This window comes from Piliocolobus tephrosceles, chromosome 1 (genome assembly GCF_002776525.5).
Source record: "Piliocolobus tephrosceles isolate RC106 chromosome 1, ASM277652v3, whole genome shotgun sequence".
NCBI classification, from domain to species: domain Eukaryota; kingdom Metazoa; phylum Chordata; class Mammalia; order Primates; family Cercopithecidae; genus Piliocolobus; species Piliocolobus tephrosceles.
Genome location: NC_045434.1, coordinates 60466992 through 60482635, shown reverse-complemented (window position 1 = coordinate 60482635; position 15644 = coordinate 60466992). Strand labels below are relative to the sequence as shown.

The 15644-nt window shown below is 48.3% G+C and overlaps 1 protein-coding gene across 6 annotated transcripts in view; it reads right to left on the bottom strand.

Annotated features, from left to right (window-relative positions):
* Positions 1–15644, bottom strand: part of ATP2B4 (ATPase plasma membrane Ca2+ transporting 4) — a 119350-nt gene that overhangs the window by 66534 nt on the left and 37172 nt on the right. Inside the window, exon 1 of one of the 6 annotated variants that reach the window (XM_023186932.1) lies at positions 7613–7773. The exons of 4 other annotated variants lie outside the window; for them this stretch is intronic. The gene's annotated coding sequence lies outside the window, so the exon portion shown is untranslated. Of the gene's footprint in view, positions 1–341; positions 364–7612; positions 7774–15644 lie in introns of those variants that run through there. One more of the 6 variants, XM_023186930.3, reaches the window with a different exon arrangement.

Here is a 15644-nt window from a genome sequence, read left to right as displayed (position 1 = left end):
GCACGGAAGACTGAGGCAGGAGAATCACTTGAACCTGAGGCAGGAGAATCACTTGAACCTGGGAGGCAGGGGTTGCAGCGAGTTGAGATCGCACCACTGCACTCCCGTCTGGGTAACAGAGTGAAACTCCATCTCAAAAAAAAATTTATCAGGATGAAGAAGGGCAGTCCCTCAGGCCTAGAGCCTTGGAAAAGCCAATCTCTTTCAAATTGTGTGAGTCACACTGGCCTGGGTCACCTCTGTGTCCTCCAGTGACTCAGAGGGTGTGTGGGGTGGAGGTAGGGGTGTTCACAGCAAGCTAGAGCTCAAAAAAATGTAGAGGATGAAACAGCAGCACTCACCGTTTCCTTCAGTTGTTTAAGGAGGACAAGAGCCACCTTCAGGTGGAAGTGACAACGCCATCTGGAAAGTCTGTTGTTTAACAAAAGGGGTACTGGCAGCCTCTTGTGACCCCGTTCACTCAGGATAAGAGTTAGCAAGGATAACTGCTTCTCACTCCTCAGAGCTGCGGCAGGAAGCTTCTAGGCCACAGACAGGACGCAGCCCTCCGGCAGCAGCATTCAAGTATTTCGCATATGCACTCCCTTGGACTACATAGACTGTCTGTCTTGGGGCTGCTGTGGCTTTCCATATTCTGGTTTCAAGGGAACAAAGGGGCTTTTTAGCAGCTGGATCAGATCCTACGTTATTTTTAGAAATGAATTTCAGCAGAATCATGTCATGCTCATGGAGAGGGGTCATCTCCCTGGGCTACCAGGTCGGGACCTGGTTGTTCCCAGGCTTCAGGTTCTGGTGGAGCCCTCAGGACAAGGGGGAAGAAGCTGCCTGGCCACAGACTGAGGAGGCCACATCTCATCCACCAAAAGGGAGCACCAGGGGCAGCTGCTCTGTCCCCAGGCATTCAGCAGGAGAGGATGCAAAACAACATTCCTGTGGCCCAGACACTAGTCAGCATGTCCCATACTGGTCATCAGGCCTGGCTGCTCCCATTCCCTTTCTCTACTCTGACAGTCTCACCTGTACAGAGTACAGAGAACCTCCCATCCCCACTTTACCTATTCCAGCCTTCTCTGGGCCGGTTTCCTGGAAGTTACAGGCAAATGAGCGAGGGCTCCATGCTGAAAAGACAGTGCTTATTAAAAAAGGGGGCCAGGAATGATCCCTAGTAACCTGCCACCCCTCTGCGCCTGTTTTACTCTTCCTTGTTCACACATTGCACAGACAGGATCCATTCAGTCAGCCTCAGGCTTTGGAAAGTGGACTGATCATGCTTTTTTGCACTTGAGTAATGCTTTAGAGCCGTGGTTCTCAAACCCAGAGTGAGCACAAGGATCTCCTGGAGAACTGGGGCAAACCTATTGGCCCCCTCCCTGCCAACGCCTGAGTTTCTGGTGCAGAAGAACGGAGATGAGACCTGGGAAGGTGCATTCCTAACAAGTTCCTTAACAGGGTGAGCTGATGCTTCTGGTCTGGGGACCACACTTTGAAAATGCTGCGAGGTTCCAAAGCATTTCCATGAACCCCTTCAGCTCCAGGCTGACATGGGAAGGTACCGGAAGGTCTTGCCATGTATCTCCTTCGCTCTTCCCTCTCCCTCCGCTAGTCCTTCCAGGTTGCTAATCTCTGCTTCCATTCATCTCCAGACAGCCCCCTTTCCCAGATAGAGCCCCGAAAAAGCCCATTTTTTAAAAGTCTTTGAGAAAACAGACTTGAAAGGATGTCACTCAACAGGCTACAACAGAAGCCAAAGTCTATTTGAAAAGTTAAAACAAGCCACCTCGTAAGGTTCAGAGGGACACCCAGGCCCCTTTCAGGTTCCGGTGGAGCAAATGCCCTCCCAGCCCTGTCTTCTATCTCCACAGGAGATGAGCTATGCTGGGGCCCATACACAGGTGAGAGGAAAACGAAGACAAAAGACCCCCGCTGCTCACTTTGGCTCCTAAGACATTACTGCCCCGGTCGCCTCTGGAACCCAGGCTGCCTTTCCCCTGCCCACGGTTCCAGAAGAAGCGCCAGACCCACCGCCTCCATAACACCTCTCAGGGAGTACCTGCCTGCTGCTCCGAGGCCAGGGCGGCCAGCAGCAGCTGCTGGTTTCCAGGCCAGTTGACAGGCTGTTATAAACAGTCGCTTTAGGTTGCTATGGCAAAGCGAGTGTGCAGCCCAGCGACGGCAAAGCTATTTATGTGCCTGTAATGGCAGAGTGGTCTGTTTTTTATTATTTTACTTTTAAAGTTTTCCTTTCCCAACCCCCTAAGTCAGCTTAAAAAAAAAGAAAAGAGCCACCACAACTTTCTCAGGAACAAAAAGAGGATAGCCAGAAAATAGAGCCTATGACTTGAGCCAGGAAGGGGAAGATGGAAGCAAGGAGTATGGGAGAGCTCCCTTCCAAAAGGGAATGCGCGGCCTCTGGCCACACAGGCCTCTAATCACTTGGGAACCAAAGCCCTGCCTCTGGCTCAGCTCCTCAAGGAGAAATGCCAAACCCCAGAGTCTTCTCACCTCACTGCACTTATATTACCGAGAAGAGACAAAGCCACTTTGTCTTCTTGCTCTAACAGCAGCACTCCTCCATTCCCCCGGTCCCCACCAGCTGCCAGTATCAAGGGAGGAAGATGCGGAGGATTCACCAGGGGTGGTGGGAGGAGAGCTTCGAAGCCCCCACCCCTCTGTGAGTGGCAGCACCACCCAGGCAAGGAGCCTGCTCACTCTAGCTGGAGGGCTGCAGAGAACAACCTCTAAAGGTGCCTCTGAGGAGACACATGTTTCCTCCACTTCTACAGAGAACTTTCATCCAATCCTTTCTCCTTAGCTTTGGGGTGAAGGGCTACTTCTGCACAGCAAGACTCAAGATTTTAGTGAAGGTGGTGAGGACCCTTAGCACCATGGAGTCGGAGTCAGCATGCGAGGTTCAGATGTTGATGGATGAGTAACAGTGCGGCTGATTCCTCCCTAGACACATATGTCTCAGGCACCAGCGACCTGGGAAAGGTTTTTGGCTGAGGGGTGTTAGGGAGTGATCAGAGGTCAGTCTGCATCTATTGGATGGAAGCACTATGGCCCTCTGTCTTGACTCCCTCAACCAAATATAAAATAGCAAAGAAGAAAAGAAATAAGGGCCGTAGATGGTTCAAGATGGGCAGGAGAGGCAGGCATGGTGGCTCAAGCCTATAACCCCAGCTCTTTGGGAGGCTGAGGAGGGAGGATTGCTTGAACTCAGGAGTTTGAGTTCAGCCTTGGCAACATAGCGAGACCTATTTTTTTAATCTAAACAAAATAAAGAAAAAAAATGAAGGTCAAGAAAGTGGGAGTCACAAGTTCATGTGGTAATTAATCACAGGCATGCACACACTCACACACAACTGAGCTGAAAGCATGAACTGACTAATAAATATGCTATAGGTCATCAATCACTAAACAGCATGTGAGTAAGAGAAAGAGTCACCTTTCAGAAACAGCTAGTTGGAATATAAAGATGCTGCAGGAATTTATCAACCCCCTTTCCCCACCTTATTTCAGCTTCTTTTGGATGGGTATACACTTATTAGGAGATTAAAAACCTCTTACTGCTGACAGGCATATTAACCAGATAAAAATAAAGTTAGGGCAGTGTTAAAAAGAACAAATAGAATAGACTGTTCCATTTCTTCCCATCTCATAAGATAACTGAATGTCTCCCAGATGCCACCATGGCTCAGAAAGGATATAGATGAGAACACTCCCCACAGGGAGGAGAGAGGGCAGGAGAAGGGGGAAGACACTGATGCTCCCATCAGGGAAGCATCCTTCTGGTGCCCCAGGAGAGGTCAAAGTCCTAACTGACAGCCCTGGTTAGCTCATAAGCTCTTGTTGGAGTAATCAGAACTCGGGATAAAAATCAGTCTTGGCAGCACCTTGAGGTCAAAAGAGCAGAGCAGGCACCATTTCTAAACCTGTCAAACCAACTATCATCAGCATCCTAGTTCCTATAGGGTAGGAAGAGAGAAGGAAGAAGTGAGGAAAGGGTTCAGAGATAAAAAAGATATAGTCCTGGACTGTTGGGTATAGGCTGATGGAAAGGCACTAACCATGAATTAAGGTTCCAGATAAGCTGTGCTTCTCTTTCTAAGCTTAAGAGTATGAACTTGGCTGGGCATGGGGGCTCACACCTGTAATCTCAGCACTGTGGGAGGCCAAGGCGGTGGATCACCTGAGGTCAGGAGTTAGAGACTAGCCTGGCCAACATGGCAAAACCCCGTCTCTACCAAAAATGCAAAAATTAGCCAGGTGTGGTGGTACACGCCTATAATCCCAGCTACTTGGGAGGCTGAGGCAGGAGAATCACTTGAATCAGGGAGATGGAGGTTGCAGTGAGCTGAGATCGTGCCACTGCACTCCAGCCTGGGTGACAGAGTGAGACTCAATTTCAAAAAAAAAATTAAAAAATAAGAAAGAGTATGAACTCAAGCAGAGTGGCCATTACTTGGGAAGACATAAAAAGACAAAGAGAGATGCAGACATGTTTCAGTGTCCCAAGGTAGAGTGAGCTTCCAAAACTCATGGACTAGAAAGAACATCTATTCGAAGGACTCACATCCACAGTGATGGACACAGGGCTCATTGTTGAAAGAGACAAAGGGCAGGCAAATAGGTGACTCAGCCCCAGCTGGTCGTTGTTGATGGAAGTCTCTCAGGGGAGAGAAAGTGGAGAGTATTGTGTATTTTTCTTACAAGTGAGCAGAAAGGTTGTGTCATCACCTCTCTATCCCAACCTCAGCTCCAGAGCCTGGCCTAACCTGTGCAATTAATGAATGAGCCACCTCTCTCTGTTCCATCCAGCGTGCTTCTGTTTCCAAGGGAAGGGAAAGTATGAAAGTCCCAGAAAGGGGCTGGGCACGGTGGCTCACGCCTGTAATCCCAGCGCTTTGGGAGGCTGAGGCAGGCAGATCACCTGAGGTCAGGAGTTCGAGACCAGCCTGACCAATATGGAGAAACCCCGTCTGTACGAAATATAAAAAAATTGGCCGGGTGCAGTGGCTCACGCCTGGAATCCCAGCACTCTGGGAGGCAGAGGCAGGCAGATCACGAGGTCAGAAGATCAAGATCACCCTGACTAACACGGTGAAACCTCGTCTCTACTAAAAATACAAAAAATTAGCTGTGTGTGGTGGCAGGTGCCTGTAGTCCCAGCTACTCGGGAGGCTAAGGCAGGAGAATGGCATGAACCCAGGAGGCGGAGCTTGCCGTGAGCCAAAATTGCGCCACTGCACTCCAGCCTGGGCAACAGAGTGAGACTCCGTCTCAAAAAGAAAAAAGAAAAAAAAAAAAAATTAGCCGGTGTGGTAGCATGTGCCTGTAATCCCAGATACTCTGGAGGCTGAGGCAGGAGAATCGCTTGAACCCGGGAGGCAGAGGTTGTGGTAAGCTGAGATTGCACCATTGCACTCCAGCCTGGGCAACAAGAGCAAGATTCCATCTCAAAAAAGACAAACAAATAAACCACAACAACAAAAAGTCCTGGAAAGGGATCCAGTCTCCACAGATAATCAGCAAGACCCAGGCACCATTCCTTCAGCACTCGCTCCATCTCCCCGCATTCTTTGCACCTTAAAACTGGTGGACTGAGTGAATGGTTGAAGGTACATCTCCCTTGATCTCCAGGACACAGTCAGAGAGGTTCTGGTCCAGATAGAAGGGGGATGAGCCATCACTGAAGGAATCCATCTAATCTCCAGGGGGAGGCAAAGGTGAACACAACCCAGCTGATTCTAAACTCCCATATACACCGCTTTAAACACCACTTCAACCTCCAAGGCAAAACTTAGAAGAACGGTGGGATGGTGGTGGGAGGTTTGTAGGAAGTAACAGAATAAGATATTTTCTGGATTATTTCATTTCTAAAGCCTTGAGCTACCAAGATCATAAGAAGAATACCCAGCACCAAACTATTTCCACGTCCCCATTTTTCTCTATACTTCATTCCCAAACTTCTAACTTTATTATCCCGTACTTATGTGTATCCCTTCCCCTACCTCTTCCTCCCCAATCTATCTGTCTATTTCAGTCTCTCAATCTCTCTCATTCTCTTTTCCCACATCTCCAGGGACAGCCTAATTGGATGGAATTTAACTCTCCTTGCCTGGATAATTTCTGAAACCAATCAGTCCTGTCCCAGTCCACAGTGGCTCACATAGTGGAAGGAGCAGGAATGTGCTGAGAAGCATGTCAGGTACTTGTGGGGCTGTCACAGCCAGCACCAACCCAGGGCCCATCTGTGTCACTGGGGTCACGGATGATGGGTCAAAGGCATGTGGGACCAGATTCCATGAGCCAGTCTGCATTCTCCCCAATCCATCTGGAGCTTGCTTGTCTAAGTCAAACATTTATGCAGGAACTAACTACGCTGGAGGTAGAGATAAACAGCTAACATTGAAGACTCTAGGTAGGGGAAGGGGAGGGATAGGAGAATATTGCCATGGATTAAATACAAAAGTCAGTTATAGTAACTACAGCCTTCTAAAAAATGAAAAAACAAAACAAACCACCAAAGTCAGGATGTAGTATGCTCAGCCAAGCTCCCAATCTAGCATAAATAGAGGAGTGGCTTGTTGAAGGAAGCGGCCAGGAGACTAGACAGATTGAAAAGGCACCTGGGGCTACAGTCTGACCCTGGCTCCTTTCAGGGTTCCCAAGGAAGCTGACAACTCAAGAACTGAACACAATAAGCTAGTCCTACCCAACTACCAGCTGCAAGATGGCTCCACTGTTCCACCTCCGTTCCACTCTGAGCCTACAGAGCGTGGTGGGGAATAGACATATGGACACTAAAATCCAACCCCTGGTGACAGGCTGCTTTCTTCTCTCTTTCCCCATCACTACACAAGGATTCACAGAGGAGGAGTAGCATCACGCATCCTATCCAAGCAGAGTGAAACTTTCGTAGGCATCTCATGCTATTTGCCTAACATTTGCTTCTGCAGAAGATTGCCAGAGCAAGCTTTCCCCCAGTTCCTCCAGTCTAACACGCCCTGGCCAGCTGTTCCAGATTAGCAAGATCTTCATTACCGGAGAAGGATCTTTTTCAGTGTGGGGGGAGGGGGTCGCTTTCCTCCCTTTAGGGTTCCTGTCACTGGGCCCTCTCTCTGTAAGCAGCCAGATCCTCAGAGAAGCTGAGGACACGCCAGTCAGCTCTCTTCCCTCCCTCCTCCAATGGCCAGCCCAAGAAAGAGAGCTCTCCTTCATGCGGGGGAAGTCCCACGGCAGTGAGGCTATGGAAACTTTGCCGTCTAAGGCTGTGGAATTCTTCCACTGGGCTCCTGCAGTTAATCATCGCAGCTCCCTGGATTCCCAACTTTGGGCTTTAAAAGGTAGCACCCAAGCAAGAAGGACAAACATATCGAGGAGAAGAAAGAAAAAAAATTGGTGTAAGCGAAAAGATAACTACCTCCAACACTAGTCTACTGAGTAACTGAGTAATTGCGAGAAGCGGAGAGAAGAAAAGAGCACAGGAAAAATAAGTATAGACCACACTCCAGAACATCACTCCAGATTCCCAGCGAATGCTGCCCAGATCCACTCTCTAGAACCTACACAGAACATTGCTCCTTTGCTAATGTACTTGTAGAAGGATTACCTAGGGTTGCTTTGTTTGAAACTTTCTCCTCTCAGCAGATCACCGGCTTCTGTCCCACTTTGGAAAAAAGTGCTAGAGGCCGGGCACGGTGACTCACGCGTGTAATCCCAGCATTGTGGGAGGCTGAGGTGGGCAGATCACTTGAATCCAGGAGTTCGAGACCAGCCGGAGCAACATGGTGAAACCCCATCTCTACAAAATATACAAAAATTAGCCAGGCATGGTGGTGCACACCTACAGTCAGTCCCAGCTACTCCGAAGGCTGAGGTGGGAGGATCTCCTGAACCCTGGAGGCAGAAGTTGCAGTGAGTGGAGATGGCACCACTGCACTCCAGCCTGGATGACAAAGTGAGACCCTATCTTAAAACAAAACAAAACACAAACAAAAAGGTGCTAGAGAGCTCACAGTTGTGAGTACACAGCTCTGAAATATTAACTTCCAAGATGCTAAAGGTGGCTTCTTAGGCCAGGTTGTCATGGTTTCCAAGACCACAAACAGAAGTTTGGTTCAAAAGAAGGGCAGGAAGGGAACTGCCTTTTTCTCCCTAAGGGAATAGTTTCTAGAGCCAAGATGAGAGGGGGATATGGCAAAAAGAAGAGAAGTTTCCATAACAGGGCAAAGAAAATGGACAGTCTTAAGAGTTCAATTTTTCCTGGTAAGCATAGGGAGAGAGGCCTCATTTGTAGGATTATAAGGCCCTATTCAGAGGGTGAGATAAGCCTAGGAGGTTAATAGGAAGAGGAGTCAGCTTTCAACTATATTAAATGTCCACCCAACCAAACCTAGGAGGCAGGAAGAACGGAGGCCAAAATTAAGCTGCTTTGGGAAAGCGAAGGCCCTCCAAAGACTCTGAATTTTGCCTGCAAGAGGGCAGATGAGATAATTATCCCCAGAAGTGATGTGTGGAGGTGCTGTTTCCAGAACTGAGGCCTGCCTTGCTGTCCACCCCCTGCAGGTCCCCTGGTCAGGACTCTTTCAACTCTCATTTCAAAGGAGCCAGAGGAGGAGAACATTGTAAGAAACCAAAATGCTACCATTCCTCCCAGCAGGAGCTGTCAGCTGAGTGCGGCCACCTGGCCCAGGAATTCCCTTTCAGACTCATGGGCAGCTCTCTGCGCCTTATGAGAATCCCCTTGGATGCTTCCTCCTGAGCTGGTGCCAGCTTGGAAAGGAGACAGAGTTGCTCACCGCTCTGCTATACCCAGAAGCAGCAACTGTGGCACCACTGCAGGTTAATTACCACGTATGCTCCACCACCTTCTCAAAGCAGACAGGGGCCGAGGTGGGCTGACCACAAGCTAGGAGGCAGGTCAGACCTGTCACAATTTTATCACCAGTAACAATACTAGCCAATAAGTTCCTGGTCTTTTCAGGGAGCAGGTCCCCTACTTTTTCCACCAACTACGTCAAACAAGAATCCCATAATCATAGCAACGTAGATGGAAAAGTCTAAACAAATCCCCTCATTTTACATTTAAGCACATATGCGTCAAATATTGTGCTGAGCACTGGATAAAAAGGCTACACAATCTTTTTTTTTTTTTTTTTAAATGGAGTCTAGCTCTGTCGCCAGGTTGGAGTGCACTGCTGTGATCTTGGCTCACTGCAGCCTCCGCCTGCCAGGTTCAAGTGATTCTCCTGCCTCAGCCTCCTGAGTAGCTGGGACTACAGGCATGCACCACTATGCCTGGCTAATTTCTGTATTTTTAGTAGAGACAGGGTTTCACCATATTGGCCAGGCTGGTCTTGATCTCCTGACCTCGTGATCCACCCATCTCGGCCTCCCAAAGTGTTGGGATTATGGGCATGAGCCACCGAGCCAGGCCAAGGCTACACAATCTTGATGGGAAAGCAGGACAGGGGAAGAGACACCTGAGGCAAAGAAATCTGTATTGGGTGTCAAAGGAAGGGCAAAAACATCTCCCATGCCTGCTTGCCTGTGCCTACCCAAAACCTCTATTTTCCCCTGCTGCCAGCTTGTGGCCATCAAGCTGCTGCAGGAGAGAGCTCATCACAGCGTGGGCCTCCCCTTCAGCCTGAGCAGAAAGGAACCTTCTCTTTGCAGAGCTGCTACATACAGTCAGGTAGCATGTGCCCTGAACATGGGCACCCGGTAAGGAGGTGGTTTGGGATATGAAATCCACCCTAAGTTTTGCCAGATGGGCCTTGCACCTGTGGGCTATATTCACCTTTCTAAAATCTTTAAAAGTACCTTAAGGACTAGCAGGTGCAGTTACCCATCAACCTGGCGTTCCCTTGGGTCACCAAATCCTGAAAAATATCTCCGGAAGAAAATCAGAAGTGAATCCAGTTTGACCTGGGGATGCACCAGAGGCAGGGCTGAAGATGCCAAAGCAGGCAGCCCTGTGGGGTCTCTGCACCCGGGTCAGGCTCCTGCCCCTCACAGCTCACAGGCTCTCCCATGACAGTCCTTCCCAAGTAGCACCAGTGCCTCTCAGCCAACCCTCCTCCAAATCCATTCTCCCTGAGCCTTTGTTTCCTCATCTAAAAAAATGGGGATCAAAAAGTCATCTACCCCATACCAAAGTTGAAAGGATTATTACTTTTTTCATGTGCAATGGCCCTTGCCCTTGGATGAAGATCAAGTATCTTAAGAAACCATTGAACAGTGAGGCACACTGCCTCTGCCCCTCTGTCAGAGCCTCCCCGTGCCTCTGGCCACTGTGTTCCTGTACTTTCCAGTCCTGGGTCTAGACCCTTGGCTCTGTGTACCAGGAGGACATTGGTACTCCCCATTCACAGACTTCTCCAGGATCTCTAATTGTTGAAGCTATATCTGGGAAATCTATCTGTCTGAGGTTCCTCTTTAAGTGGTGTCAGCAAGACTGAGTAAAAAGACAGAAAAAGTTCATGACAGTAAAAGAACTCTGCGTTAAGAACCCACATTTGGGTAATGCTTCACAGTTTTCAAAGCACTCTGACATTTGATCTTTGCGACAATCTTTTCAGCTAGACAGGACTGACAATATTGTTCTTTGACAGATTTTATAACATATGGTCTTAAAGGTGAAGTGACTCACTCAATTAAGGCCATGCAACCACAGGAAGAGCATAGAAGAAGCTAAGGTTTACTCCATACTGTAAGGTCCTAAAAGAAAGTGGAGAGAAGAGGCTGGGCATGGTGGCTTATGCCTGTAATCCCAGAGACTCAGGAGGGTGAGGCAGGAGGATCACTTGAGGACAGGAATTTGAGACCAGCCTGGGCAATACAGTGAGACACCATCTCTACAAAAAATAAAAAAGTAGCTGGGCGTGGTAGCATGTGCCTGTAGTCCCCACTACTTAGGAGGCTGAGGAGGGAGGATTGCTTGAGCCCAGGAGTTTGAAGCTGCAGTAAGCTATGATCATACCACTGCACTCTAGCATGGTGACAGAACAAGACCTGGTTTAAAAAAAAAAAAAGAGAGAGAGAGAAAGAGCAGCCTGTATAAAATAGTGGGATAATTCTAGGTCCAACCCAGGACATTGGAGCTGGGGATTCGTGTCCTGATGAGCTCAGAGGATTAATACAGGTTCTCCTACTTCCTCTCAGAGGTAACAGTGAGACATGCTGAATGTATGTGTGATGTCTGTGTGTGTCATTCTTCTTGGCCACGGACACCTTGAGGGTACAGTTTGTGGTAGATGGAGGCGGTACACCTCCTGGTGTGGTGCTGAGGTACAAAAGGGAGGAGAACAAAAAAGGGTGGAGGGAGATTAGAGAAAGAAAGGAAGAGGGCTTTTTCCCTTAGGGAATTCCCAGTCCGCACAATTCTAAATAAAGAAGACAGGACACACCCATATTAAGAAGGCCTATGACTATAGGTACAGCACATCCAGAAATACTGAAGTGCATCGGGACCAGGAAGGACAAAGACTGACAAGGGGGAAGAAATGCAAAAAACAAAAGCAAACACAAAACCGAAAAATATAAACGGGAAACAAAATGTTGCTCTAGAGTCTTTAGACCCTTTAACGGCCTTCAGTATTGAGAGGAGGGAATCTTTAGGGTCAACAATAGGGTCTTTCCCTAGGAAGGCAAGCAAATGCAAGATTGTGGCCCCAGATAATCACTTCTCTCTAGCTAGCACTTCTGGGTTCAGATGATGTCATGCGCATTAAGTATTTGTCGAGAAAAGAGACCTCTGGAAGGGTAAAACCTCAGGACAGAGTTTATAAACAGCACACTCAACTCCACCTGTCTTCCACCATCTGGGAGAGTGACCCTCCTCAGTTTCCTGCTACAAAGAAAGAGTAAGCTATTCTCTTCATATTACTGCAAATGATGATATACCCAAAAATGTGATTAAAAAAAGGAGGGCCTCCATGGGCAGATGAATGGACACACAATGGAATTATTATTCAAGGAAGGACGTTCTGACACATGATGCCACACGGATGAACCTTGAAAACATTGTGCTAAGTGAAATAAGCCAGTTGCACACACACAAATAAATAGGGTATAATTCTATTCATATGAAGTATGTAGAATAGGCAAATTCATAGAGACAGGAAGTAGAGTGGAGGTTGCCAGGGGCTGGATGGAGTGAGGAATGGGCATTATTGTTTAATGGGTACAGAGTTTCAGTTTGGGATGAAGGAGAAGTTCTAGACATGGATGATGGTGATAGGAACCCTACACTGGGAATGTAGTTAGTACCACTGAATGGTCTACTTAAAAATGGTTAAGATAAGCTGGGTGCAGTGGCTCATGCCTGTAATCCCAACACTTTGGGAGGCTGAGGCAGGTGGAGCACGAGGTCAGGAGTTCAAGACCAGCCTGGCCATATGGTGAAACCCTGTCTCTACTAAAAATACAAAAATTAGGCCGGGCGTGTTGGCTCACGCCTGTAATCCCAGCACTTTGGGAGGCTGAGGCGGGCAGATCACAAGGTCAGGAGATCGAGACCATCCTGGCTAACACGGTGAAACCTTGTCTCTACTAATAATAGAAAAAGATATTAGCCGGGCGTGGTGGCAGGCGCCTGTAGTCCCAGCTACTCGGGAGGCTGAGGCAGGAGAATGGCATGAACCTGGGAGGCAGAGCTTGCAGTGAGCCGAGATTGTGCCACTGCACTCCAGCCTGAGCGACAGAGCGAGACTCCATCTCCAAACAAACAAACAAAAAAATTAGCTGGGCATGGTGGAGTGTGACTGTAGTCCCAGCTGCACGGGAGGCTGGGGCAGAAGAATCACTTGAACCTGGGAGATGGAGGTTGCAGTGAGCCAAGATCACTTCAGCCTGGGCGACTGAGTGAGACTCTCTCAACAACAACAACAACAACAACAAAAGGTTAAGATGGCAAATTTTATGTTCTGTATATTTTATCACAGTAAATAAATAAATAAATAAATAAATAAAAATAGGAGAAGAAAGAAGAGCAGATGGAAGACTCACGCTAGTATAGACAGGTGAGAAGGGTGGAGAACGGAAGAGCAGAGCTAAGTTCCAGACGTGGGACCAGCAGCTGCTGTCAGCGGGGCTCAGACCCATTGTGGTAATGGAGGTGCAGGCCAGTGGGGCACAGGTCAGTCACCACAGACATGCCCAGGGCTGGAAGCCCACACAGAGCCTGGCACAACATCAAAGAACTCAAGGGACCTGGCAAAGCTCAGTGTCAAGGAAAAGCGGCAGAGAAACAGACTGGGCTTTCTGAATACCATGCAGTGTGTTTGTGTGTGGTGGGGGACAATGGTGGGAGTGCACTGAGGGTGGTGGGCATACGGTAGACAAATCACCTTTTCAAAGAGCAGGAGAGAGGCATCTGTGTTCATCCTCTCCTCTCCCAAAGTCACCCTATCATCAGCTCAGAGAACACAGGCACCGGGTTAGAGCAGGTACAGCTAAGGCTTTCCTGACCCAAGACGGGGAAGTAAGTCTCCAGGCTTTTTGATCACTCTGTATTAGTATCTCACCTGATCCTCTCAACGACCTTGGGAAATGGGTCATATCACTCCCATTCTACAGAGGAGAAAACTGGCTACATAATTTGTCTAGGCTCACACAGTAGGAAGACAAGCCAGAATCCAAACCCAACTTTGGCAGAAGCCACACTTTTTTCATAATATTGCCTTTGAGTTGCTTTCCAGACATGAGAGCTCTCCTTCTCAGTGATCATTCATCTCTTAAAGTATGGTACAGTGATTAAGAGCATAAGTTCTGTAGAGAGACGGCCCAAATCCCAGATCCATCACCACTATCACTATCCATTTGACTTTGGGAAAACCACCATCACTATCCATTTGACCTTGGGAAAGTTTTTTTTTTTTTTTTTTTTTTTAAGACCAAGTTTCTCTTTTGTTGCCCTGGCTGGAGTGCAGTGGCATGATCTCAGCTCACTGCAATCTCTGCCTCCTGGGTTCAAGCAAATCTCCTGCTTTGGCCTCCCAAGTAGCTGGAACTAGACGGCCACCCCACCATGCCCGGCTAATTTTTGTATTTTTAGTAGAGAGACGGTTTCACTATGTTGCCAGGCTGGTCTCAAACTCTTGACCTCAAGTGATCCGCCCACCTCAGCCTCCCAAAATGCTGGGATTACAGGCATGAAGCACTGCGCCCAGTCCCCATGCTCTTCTTCTTTATTTTTTTTTGAGACAGAGTCTCACTCTTGCTAGGCTGGAGTGCAGTGGCATGATCTTGGCTCACTGCAACCTCTGTCTCCCAGTTCAAGCGATTCTGCTGCCTCAGCCTCCCAAGTAGCTGGGACTATAGGCACTCACTACCATGCCCAGCTAATTTTTGTATTTTCAGTAGAGACGGGTTTCACCATGTTGGCCAGGCTGGTCTCGATCTCTTGACCTCATGCTCTGCCCACCTCGGTCTCACAAAGTGCTGGGATTACAGGTGTGAGCCACTGCGCCCAGCCCTCCCCCCCCACCCCCACCCCCACCTCCGTTCTCTTCTTACTGCTCCCTAGGAGCCTATTCATCTGCTGTTACATTGAACTGGGACCTCATTTTTTATCTCCACCACCCCAAGTGATGCATTCTCACCCCAATGGCATGCATTCTCACAAGCTTCCAACCTACTACCTTTTGTGATAGCTATTTTTATCCCCTTTCAAGAATTGAAGGAACTGAGACCTAAAGCCCTACAGTTAACTTGTGGTGAAACTGGACCATAAACCCAGGTCCAAAAACCCCATGTTCTTGGCTGTTACATGACGTTTTGGCATTAGAGAGAAAAAATCTACCACATGGTAAAGGGGAAAGTAGCTTGGGTTGAATTTCAAATATTTGGATTGGAATCCAAGCTCTGTGACCTTGGACAAGTTTCTGGTTTTTTTGTTTTGTTTTGTTTTGAGATGGAGTCTTGCTCTGTCGCCCAAGCTGGAGTGCAGTGGCATGATCTTGGCTCACTGCACCCTCCGCCTCCCAGGTTCAAGTGATTCTCCTGCCTCAGCCTCCTGAGTAGCTGAGATTACAGGCATCCAACACCACGCCCAGCTAATTTTTTGTATTTTTAGTAGAAACAAGGTTTCACCATTTTGGCAGGCTGGTCTTGAACTCCTGACCTCGTGATCCACCTGCCTTGCCCTCCCCAAAGTGCTGGGATTACAGGCATGAGCCACCACGCCCTGCTATTTATATACGTTTTTTAGCTACAGGGTCTCACCCTGCCACCCAGGCTGGATGGAGCAATCTTCCCACTTCAGCCTCCCCAGTAGCTAGAACTACAGGCATGCACCACTATGCCTAGCTAATTTTTATTTTTATTTTTTGAGCCAAGGTCTTGCTCTGTTACTCGGGCTGGAATGCAGTGGCATGATCAGAACTCACTGAAGCCTTGACCTCTGGGCTCAAGTGATCCTCACACCTCAGCCTCCTTTGTAGACCTCAGGGGTGTGCCACCATGCCTGGCTAATTTTTAAATGTTTTTGTAGAGACAAGGTTTTGCTATGTGGTCCAGGCTTGTCTCAAACTCCTGGGCTCAAGTGATCCTCCTACCTCAGCCTCCTTTGTAGACTACAGAGGTGTGCCACCATGCCTGGCTAATTTTTTAATGTTTTTGTAGAGACAAGGTTTTGCTAT